Source organism: Limulus polyphemus, unplaced genomic scaffold (assembly GCF_000517525.1).
Source record: "Limulus polyphemus unplaced genomic scaffold, Limulus_polyphemus-2.1.2 Scaffold323, whole genome shotgun sequence".
Taxonomy (NCBI): Eukaryota; Metazoa; Arthropoda; class Merostomata; order Xiphosura; family Limulidae; genus Limulus; species Limulus polyphemus.
In genome coordinates, this window is record NW_013665933.1 from 390,023 (window position 1) to 401,698 (window position 11,676).

Sequence of the window (11,676 nt, forward strand, 5' to 3'; positions counted from 1 at the left end):
TGAAATTGACGATGAAAATGTGGAAGAATTGCTAGAAGCTGATTCAGAAGAATTAACCAATAAGGATCTTATAAATTTGGACACTCAGAGAGCATATGAAGACATTGATGAATGTGAAGAAATCTTACCTACCCGCCAGCATAAAAAGATGACGAAGAAGGAATTAGAAAAACTTTTCACAGTTATTGAAGAATTTAAGGGAAAATGTTTAAAAACAGATCCTGATGAAGATAGAAGCCGTCAAATTTGCAGAAATATTGATGAGGCAATTTCTCAGTACCTCCAATTATATGAAGAACAGAAGAATACGATGCGACAAGCCACTCTAAATAAGTTTTTCATAAAAAAATCAGATCAATAAATTTTAATTCATTGCATTTTTTTAGTATTTTATTATATACCTATACTTTGATTAAAAAATACGCAAAATAGAAATTAATTGTGAATGAGAATGAAAACTGAGGTACGAATTACATGATTTCCTATAAGTTATTATATTCTATTAGTGAGTTTTGGATTAGTGCGGCTTTTTTTAAAGAACACATTAACTGCACTAATCGAAGGATTCCTGTACAACCTTCACACGTCCTTCTAGATTATACAAGTATTTTACTCTTAAAAGAAAATTTTTCTGAGCCATGAAAGATTCACATGCTGTAAGTATTCCTCTTGGACATTGTTTGATAAGTATCTGAGCAAAAAATGTAAAAACATCTGCATTCAATCGCATTTTCTGACAGAACTCATTTCTAAAAACCTGCCATTGGATATGGTCATTTAACCTTAGAATCCATGAATATAGGAAGTCTTTTTTTACAATTACGACAGAAATAAAAAATAAAACAGAGAATTCCCAAATACTTCTTGATAAAAGCCAGCAATTGTAACTCAAGTCCATGACGTGATTAAAATCGTTATGTGCCTTCTCCTTTGCTAAACGTTCACTTTAACGCTCAGTTAGAGTACACGCGTTAGGCTTAAATTGGCATGACATGTACATTTAGAAGCCTTTCAGAGCTCTGCTGTCAGTTCTTTAAAAGAGCTAAAGCAATTCCCTTTTAACAAGCTCCAATTTACAAGGCATGACGTAGGTTAAACGTCATAGGAAGAAATATTTCAGAATATTCATTATATTGGCTAAAAGGTTTTATCAGAAGTAAAAATCCGCAAAATAATACCAAAAATGAAAAGTAAATATTTTGATGTGAACCTTTGTCTAACTATCTAATTTTGTTAACATAACATTTAAAGCCTATAAAGTGTTGTAGGTTTATAAAATATGACCCATATTGTTTTTTATATTAACGAAAAACACAAATCGTGCAGACATTTAAAACATTGTGTTCATTCATCTTCAGCTTTTAGTTTCATAATTCTTACTATTGAACGTCAACCAGTAGGCCTGGATTGCATACTGATTTATAAGCTACCTCATGTATTTTAAACACTGCTAAAGTTTCTTGTAAAATGAACATATGTCTTTATCCTGTTGTCTCCTGTTTAATGTATTTCAATGTCTTAGAGATCATGCACTTATACAATACTAAACAAGAAACAAATTAAAAAGGAGTATATGATTGTATAATATCAGAAACCTTATTGTATAAGTGAGTCCTAATGGGCTAAACTTTCAAGTTGCCTATAGCTTTTGGCCTAATTAAAACTATAGAAAAACAGATGATATAATTGTTTCATTCAGACTGTTTTACCGTGAAACACGTTCAATGTCAACACATTGCCTCATATTCAAATATATTCAACACAAGTATAAGATACTGAATTCAGTTATGTAAATCAACTTTTAACATAATGATAAAGGATGTTTATTAATTAAGTTGTGAATTGTGTTTGTTATGTATAGGTTATATTTTGCACAATCTAATTCTCAGAATATATTGATCACTTTTATAAATGACAATGCACAGTATGTAAACATTTTACATATATATAATAATAATAACTGGCCTGGCATGGTCGGGTGATTAGGGCACTCGGCTCACAATCTGCTGCTCGTGGGTTCGAACATGCTCGCCCTTTCAACCTTGAAGCTTTATTATGGACGGTCAATCCCACTTTTTTGTTGGTAAACGAATAATCCAAAAGTTGACAGATGAAGGGTCGATTAGCTGCAATCCCTCTAATCTTTCACTACTAAGTTAGGGACTGTTATAAGGTAAATCTGCCAGAGAATCCCCGATGATGGTCGCATGCGACCTCGTACGCTATGGAATGCGGTTGAAACCCTAATTTGTTAATTATTAAAAGTTCATTCAATCTTACTTTAACTTTAAATCACAACTGTGTCTGTCAAGTTGACAATCTCATTTCGCGTCTGAATTTCATCTATCATGAATCATGATTAGGTCAACCAAATTTGCAGTCTCATCTTACTTCTGAATCATAACTAAGCCTAACAAGTTGATAGTTTTATCTTTTGTTTGGATTACGACTACATCTCGAGTTTTTCATCAGATCACATTTGGTTCTATCATCTTATGTCTGAATAACACCTAGATCCTTTTGGAGAGAGGGTAGAAGACCCCACCTTCTAAAGAACCCCTAAGTTTACTTTTGTCTAAATACCAGTTGTCTAATAGACAGCTACAAATAAAAGCACTTAAAATTGACTTCTATTTTATAACTAGATTTTGAGTCTTATCTTAAATTAAGTTTACCAAGTTGATTAATGTACCAAATACGTCTTAACCATTTCTAGCACTCAACTAGATATATAAAAAAGTCGTTAATGTTGTATCAAAACATAACACTTTTTAACAAATTGTGTATTCTATTTAAGGTCATTATTTATTTATTTTTACTTTTATCGTCAAAGTATTTAATTTCAAAGTTCAAAAAAAACGTTATTCTTTTTCAGATATACCTCCCCGTTATATCTATTCAATCTTCTTTATGCCTACGCGTAGGTTCTTCTTTTGTTTGTTTAAAGCACAGAGTTGACAAATGGTTTATCTATGCTGTGCTGTACCCACTGCAGGGATTAATCCCAGGTGGAACGCGTACAGTCAACACTTATTAAAAATTGAATATTAGTCAGTGGAGATAATGAATATAATTAAGCGTAAACAATGTACGTATTCAGACATTTTTTTTTTTTTTTGTCCTGCAGAAACAATATTAAAGGAATTTATAATGATAATTTATAAGAAAACTACCGCCCGGCATGGCTAGGAGGTTAGGGCGCTCGACTCGCAATCTGCGGGTCGCGAGTTCGAATTGCCATCACACCAAAAAAATACTCGCCCTTTCAGTCGTGGGGGCGTTATAATGTGACGGTCAATCCCACTATTCGTTGGTAAAACAGTAGCCCAAGAGTAGGCGGTGGGTGGTGATGACTAACTGCCTTCCCTCTAGTCTTACACTGCTAAATTAGGGACGGCTAGCGCACATAGCCCTCGTATAGCTTTGATCGAAATTAAAAACAAACAAACAAACAAGAAAACTACCTGTTCTAAAAAGCGAGCGAAGACAGCTATTGTAAAGCTACTTTTAAGCGAAATGCAATAACAAAATACTACAACTCAGAATTATAATATTCAAACTTCTACTTCTTAAAAGCCTGCAGCAACCTAGTTAGGGCTGAGGGACTTATGTTTCGATGAAGTCGTAATTACATAATATTCGCAACCGTTACGCATTTGTTTCATTTCGAGAAAAACTGCGCTAGCACTCTTTAATTCTGAACCGATAAACTAGCGGGAAAGAAGCGAATCAACCTCCGCCAACTCTTGCGCTGCTTTTGTAAGATCGTATAGTGGGATTTTACCATCTCTCTTATAACGCACCCACGACTCCAGAGTGCGGAGTGCGATATTTATTTAACTTTTTTTTTTTGGCGATAATGGAATGCAAACCACGGAACTTCTACTCCGCAGTCCAGTACGCTAACTACTGGGCCGCGCTCAGCCCAGCACTGTACATGACATTCTTTTCTAGTATACTCGAAAAAAAGAGGAAACTTTCAACAAATGAGAACAGTCTAGACATGAAAGATATAATTTTTTATTATTGTATGTAGAAGTTAACATTTAAGCATAACTTTAGTGTCCGGTGTAACAAAGACTTTTTGATGGGTTAGAACTTTCTTATCAAATGAATTTCATCCGGCAGTTTGTGATTACAACATATAAATTTTCTTCATAACTATCATGCAAATACTGAAAAAACAAATTGAAAGTGTTGAATATATATTTGTTTAATATATTTACATGGGGATGAGAAACAAGTAGGTAAATATATAACCTGTGAAAAAAGTATAACTTGTGTAAATTATAGGCATTGAATATGCAAATTACATATCCTTATATGCTAGAAGGTAATCTATCTTGGAAATGTTTAGGGAAAAGTTGTTTTAGATACTGACACCTTGTTTTCATCACTTTACGTTATTTTGATTTTGTAGGCATTTCTTTCTATTGGTACTTTACGAAGATTTCTTGATGTCTAAGTAAACGAACTAACCAGTATATATTTTCATGTTTACCTTCAATGTTTTCTTGCCTAAATCCGCGCAAGCAGAACAGTTCTGTCAATATTTACATTTTATTAAGGAGAAAAACGAAGTCCGTCAATGAATTGCCTTCTCACAACTTATATTAAAATGCATTGATTCTTTTATACATTAGCTCTTTGGCTCGTTCTTTATTAACATATATTGAATTTCAAATTATACAGCTTTAGCTTTTTTTTAACCAAAAAAAACCAATTTAGTAGTCTTCACAGGTATTACACTTCTGAATAGACAGTCTTTTCCACAACCGCGCTTAAAAATAACACACAACAAACACTTTTTTTTATTAGAATTTCCTTTACAATTACTCTTAGATATCGTAACATTTGTTCATTAGATTATTCAACAAATAAACTCAAAAACATGGTGAAACTTCTGGACAAGAACCGTTTTGCAGAAGAACAGAAATATGAATATTATCTAGGAATAATGTGAAACAGTTCATTAATAGTGTAAAAATATTTTATTTTAACTAAAAAAGGAATTACACACTTGTAACTGATCCTGTCTTATCTTAACAGTGAATATATATTCATGATTTATTTTGCTTCAACTTAGAATAAATCAGTTGATTATGCCTCATTTTAAAGTGAATCACACTTTCCGGACTGAATTTACAATGGCAATCTTCCCAGTTCTACTGCTATTGTTGAAGAAACTGAACTGTGTTTGTGTTAGAACATCATGTATTCTAACGCTCGTTATTTCACGCGCATCATCCAGTTTAAAGTTTTGAAAAAAGAAAGTTGCTACTGATCAAAACCCACAACTCAGCGTCTACAAGACAAGCAATACTTTGAAATCGCTTCTCAAGTGTCAACGAATTGTGTAAACCAAAACTTCGAAGTACTGCACTTCCTTTGCTTGTAAGAGATCTAAATCATGCTAGTCACGTGAGTATCATAAGGGCATACAATGCCTAATCACGATAACATGAACACGAATCAGCTGACTGTGGAAAAAAATAAACTCCGTCGTTATATGTTTGTGTGTGCGGTTTTTAAGAGATTTAACGTGAACTGCATAACAAGTTAACTGAAGAAGCCAGTAAGAACTTGAAAAAAAAGAGAGTTTAACCCATACGCACACATATAATCCGTCTAACCACGGAAAAAACTATTACTAATTTTAACGAGTTTGTCTCTGTTCATCGAATGGTACTGTTGTTACAAATTATTTAATTACAACTTCTTTTTCTTTAGTGGTTGTTCACTTTGACTTAATCTTTTCGCTTAACACTAGGTAAGTAAAACATATTAAAACTCATCTTCTATGTAATAACATTCGAAAATAACATAGCTTTAGAACTTATAATTTCTAAATAATTCGTGTACCATTTAAATTACATACTTTGAAATTAAGTTATGTAAAATGGGGCCTTTTGTAAAATAAAGCAATACAACAAACATGAAATCAATTTGTTTTTACAAGTGTCATGCTTATCTTAATTTTACGTACAGTACAGATGTCTTGAATGGCCATTTCAGCATTTATATTTAAACGTTTTGCTTTAATGCTTCGCAACATAAGTATAAATTGAACACCTTTATTGGCTTTACAGAGCAACAAAATACTGTGGGACAATTGATTGTTTTTAAATTAATTTATTGGTAATTAATGCAAATACAGTAATACATAGAAACTTAAGGAAATTTAAAATGATATTTCTCAAACACATCCATAGTGGAACAGATACTAAGTCTATGAAGGCTGTAGGCTTATATCCTGTAAATCTATTGTTGTATATAAACGTATTACTGAAAATTAATACGGTAGGATTCATGAGGAAAGTTTTTAGTGTTGCCTTACTATCAAGAAAACTGTTGATTAAGTCATTGTTTTGTTTCATTTATAACAATAAATATACGAACAGTGGTCATTAAATATTTTTTGATTTTATCGTCGTCAAGAAGCTCAGAACGCTCTCAATAAAATGTCGCTTGGATTTTCTATTAGAGAACCTAAACAACATGCTATATGAGCATAAGCCATTTTTCTTAATAACTTAATCCTTTCACAAAAAATGCCTGAAAAAGCATGATCATGTAATCAGAGCTTACAGAAAACAACAATAAAAATGGAATAAGTTAAATTTATAAAAATACTATTTCCAATGCCCCTAGTGGAACAGCGGCAAGTCTTCGGACTTATAATGCTAGAAAGCGAATTTTGACCACACAGAATGCTGTCATTATTACCCAATACTCAGACGACATAGGTGTTACGAACATAATCTCTATTTTTACCAATTTATACAAACTAAACCTATTAAACCATGTCTTTATTCATTAAGTAAAACATTTCCATTCTTGAAAGAAAGTTAAGTCGACAATCAATTATAGAAATAATGTCAACATAATACACACACAATTATGTATGTGAGAAACAATAAAAAAACAGGATTTTTTTTCCTAAATTTTATGCTCTCTTGCAGCTAAGCGGTAAGTTTGAAGGCTTATAACGTTAAATATTGCGTTCCGATACTCGCGTTGGGCAAAGCACAGCTAGTCCATTGTGTAGCTTAGCTCTTAACAACAAACCTAAATTTGGCATATGAGTAAACTGTGGCCAACAAATGAATAAACTAATATTCCAATTTTTAAACGTTGCTAGTAGAATGCACTGTAGATATTATCGTAAGATGTGGAAAAGTGTTCGAACTTACATTATTGTATAGATTCATTGATATTGTTATTAAGCTTACTATGGGACTAACTACAATACATAAAATGTATTTAAAACGTACATCTCTATCATTTTTTCTTACTTATAAAAGTACTTATCCGCTCTTCGTTAACTATTTACATATTGAAGTTCATTATTTTTTATACTTTTATCATCCTATCCAGAGTTTATCATATCATAGATAGCGTTTTATTTTGTGTCTATCCGTATGCAATTAATTTCTTAAGTATTAAATAGAGTATGATTAAGTTTAAGATACATGTTCGGCTGTACTTATCAGAGAACTTAGATGGTCTGATGATCAGACCTGCTGCCCTCACTTGCCTGAACAGCTCTCCGAGTTTCTCAAGTGGTCTTCCCATCTGGACGTGTGTATCAGAATGTCGTCCACATAATTCTCCATGCTGGGGGTTTTATGCAACATTTTCCTCATCATGTAGTTGGATGTCGCTGCTGAATTGACTAATCCTAAGTTTAAGATAAAGATTCGACAGTAGTTATCAGAGCAATTGAGACACACGTGATGATTGGCTGCCTCGGGCGATGGGAAGAGAGTTTCAAACCAGGAGATTATGTGATGTCACAGTTCTAGTGTTTGTCACCAGAGAGGCTAGGGGTGGATAGGGGGGGGGGGACTAAAGTGTATAACAATGTGGTTATCTATGATGCATGTGCAGATGGTTTGCGAGCAAACCACCAAAGGGTGTTGTAGTTTAACAGATATCAATGTGTTTCTAGACGTGACTACGTCATCAACATTATACTTTTCCCTCAATAATAATCAAAGTCGTAAAATTAATGTAACATCTAATTTGCATAATGTACTTTTTTACAATTATGCTAGTTTATCTTATAGATATGCAGTTTTGAAAATGGCTATTTCATATCGTTTTATAAGTAAATTATTGAAACTCTACATATATAACACATGTTTCACTAACTATAATGTTCTACAGTTTGACTTTATGGGTTACATATAGTCCTATATTATCAATCTACATAAGTAATAATATAGCCCTGTTTTTACTCGTTTTGTCCAATTTTACAATCTACTTAATAAACTCTGTAGTAAGTCATTTTACTACAACTAAACATAGAAACTCTTTAACTTTCCTAAATGAATGACTTACTCTAAAACAATATTCCGTTCACTTAAGTAATTTTTTCAGATTTTCTAGTATAATAAATTAGAATATCAATACATACCAACCAATTGAAACATACTGCACAATTGAAAATAACAATTCTGTTTACTGTATATAATTTACCAATAGGAGTCTAAAACATATTTTCTCTTTACTAAACGTACACTAAGATAATCAAATGTTTCACCAAGTGACACTTTGACGCAAAGCATGGTTTAAGTCAATTCCAAGAACCTACAACAAAGTTCACCATAATTCGATCTTTATAGAGAGAAGTTAACATTAATGAGTGAACTCACTGACTTATAATTTAAAGGGATACAAGGATTAAAATTCCCAGAAAGTGAGTAACTGTCAGGTTTTACTATGTATTGGCCGGATTTTTTACAATACTTGCTGCCAATAAATTTCAACAAGCGCACAACCACTTGTTTTAAAATAATATATTAAAACAAGTCAAACGTATGTACAAAAGAAAAACACCACAGTTGAATCTAAAGCTTTACATAATTCTCTATTTCGTCAAAAGTCCACACAGACTGGTTTAGTTAATTTAGAACCCAATTGACAAAACGAATTATTTCTTCTCTACTCTTTTATCAGAATAGAATCAGTGATAACTTTGTTTACATTACCCCTTGAGTTACCAAAGTTGTATCCAGAGCTTTAAATAATCCCCATTTACGTCAAAAGTCCACAGAGGCTGGTTCAATTACTTTAGAACCCAATTGACGAGACGAATTATTCTTCTCTACTCTGTTCTTACAACACAATCTGTGATAATTACTCTCGTTATAGCTCAACTCACAAACACACAGTCTAAATCTCTCTACTTATATAACTTTGTCTAACTTAACTTAAACTGCAATTTGTACACATATTTATAGCATGACTGAGGCCTAGAACTTTCTACACACTACAAGATATTAGGATGCAATAATACTCGATTAAAACAACGAGAAAAACTTAGAAGGTGCTAGTAACATGATACAATAATATAACAAGTGTCATTTCACAACAGTTGAACTGCAAAACATATAATTTGAAAACAGTTATGTACATAAACCTCTAAAAAATAAGTAAAATTAATACTCTCACAATACTTAAACTATCTAAATCATAACATACATTCAATTTCAACAGTCATGTATATCTAACAATGAGCTCTCTTCAAAAAAAAGTATTTACAATATTTTTATACTATTTTCAAAGACTGTTTTCAGTTCATGCAAAAAGTCTACTCATACAGTCTGCACTAACTTTTGCAGTCCTCTTGATACTATCAATGTGGAATTGGTAGCTCTGGAAGTAAAATTCCCACCTCTTGATCCTTGCACTGTCGATTTTACACCTCTGGATGTTGCAAGGAGTTGGTGGTCCATCTGGATGATGAATTCCTTCCTGTAGAGGTAGTTTTGGAATTTCCAGGTGGCAAATATGACAGCGACACACTCTCATTCAATCACAGAGTAGTTCTTCTCACTACTAAACTGCGTTTTACTAATGTGCATTACAGGAAACAGTCTGTCTCCTTGTTCTTGCAGAAGTACTGCATCAATTCCAAAGTCTGATGTCTTGGCTTGAATGCTGAATGATTTCTTGATGTCTGGTATTCTAAGGATTGGCAAACTTTCTAACATGCTCTTCAACTTCTGGAATGCCATCTGCTGTGGTTGTTCTCACATCACCTTGTTGGGTTAACCTTTCTTGGTTAGGTCAGTCAGTGGTGCAATGACTTCAGTATATTTTGGGATGAACTTCCTGTAGTATTACACTTACCCCAGGAAGGAACTGACTTATTGCTTGGTCATTGAAGCTGGTGCATCTTGTATGAGGGTTAGCTTCTCTCTTCCATGGCTATCTGTCAGTTGCCCACTTTGTGTCCAACAAAGCTCAGTGCAGAATATCCGATGTAGCACTTAGATGGTCTGATAATTAGACATGCTGCCCTCACTTGCCTGAATAGCTCTCTGAGTTTCTTCAGATGATATTCCCATCTGGACATATGGATCAGAATGTCATCCACATAATGCTCCATCCTCATCATGTAGTTGAATGTCGCTGCTGAGTTGACTAACTTAAACAGCATCTTCTTGAACTGGTAGCATTCGCCTGGTGTTACAAAAGCTGTCCTCTCTTTTGATTCTGTCTATCTGCCAATAACCTTTCCTGAGGTTGATCTTGGCCAGGTCTAGTTTCACCATGATAGCCTCTGGGTTGTCCATAAGTTCAGAGTCGAACTTCTTCACGAGGTTCATCTTCTGGAAATCTTTGTAGAAGTGGTTTGAACTGTCCCTCTTCTTCTTGATTACCACTGGTGAAAAGTAGACCGAATTTGAAGGCTCAATGATACCAGCTTCTAAAGTTGCCTTGACTTCTTTTTTAATCATATCTCTCAGTGCATAGAGCATCTAATAGGGCTTCACTTTGACTGGATCCCTGGTCCTGGTCTCGATCTTGTGTTGCACAAGGTGTGTCTTGCCTGGTCTATCTGTGACGACATCTGTGCACTGTCACAGTGGATCTTGTAACTCTTTCTTCTGCTTGCCAGTCAGCTCTTCACTGATGTTTACATCTTTGTACGTCTTATCTCCACACAGTGATATTAGGTTTAAGAAGTCTTTACCTTCTATGACAAAGTCACCATCTTCTGGTTCTGCATTTATGATAGTCACACCTGCAATGTCCATCTTTGCTGCACCTGTTAAGTATTCTTCCCTCTCAAATTTCCTCTTAACCAGATTGAGGTAGTAGATCTTACTATTTAAGACACCACTGACTCTCTCATAAAGTCCATTACATCTACGATTGTATGGGATGGTAAAGAGCTGTCTATTGCTGATGTGTCTGTACACCTCCAGCATCAGTTCTGAAGTAAACTGGGCCCCTCTCTCACTCAGGACTTCTTTTGGAAATCCTACTCTACAGAACACTTTCAGGAGAGCTTCTGCTACTCTCTCCATCTCTATCTTCAACAGTGTTATGGCTTCGCTATAACGTGTCTCATAATCGACTACTGTCAGCACGTACCAGTTGTCCTTGTCGGATACAGGTGCTAGTGGTCTAATCAAGTCCACGGCTACTGTGCTGAATGGCTCCTCGATGAGAGACATCTCACCCAGTGGCACCTTGGTTACCTTCTCTCTAGGTATTGGTCCTTTGGCAGATCACAACGCTCACATTAAACTTCAACAGTCGTGTATATCTAACAGCTACATTTATTGTAATCATAACAAAATTATTTGTCTAAGCTAGTTTCATAACTATCCCCTGGAGAGACAGCGGTAAGTCTCCAGATTTATATCGCTGCAATCAGAG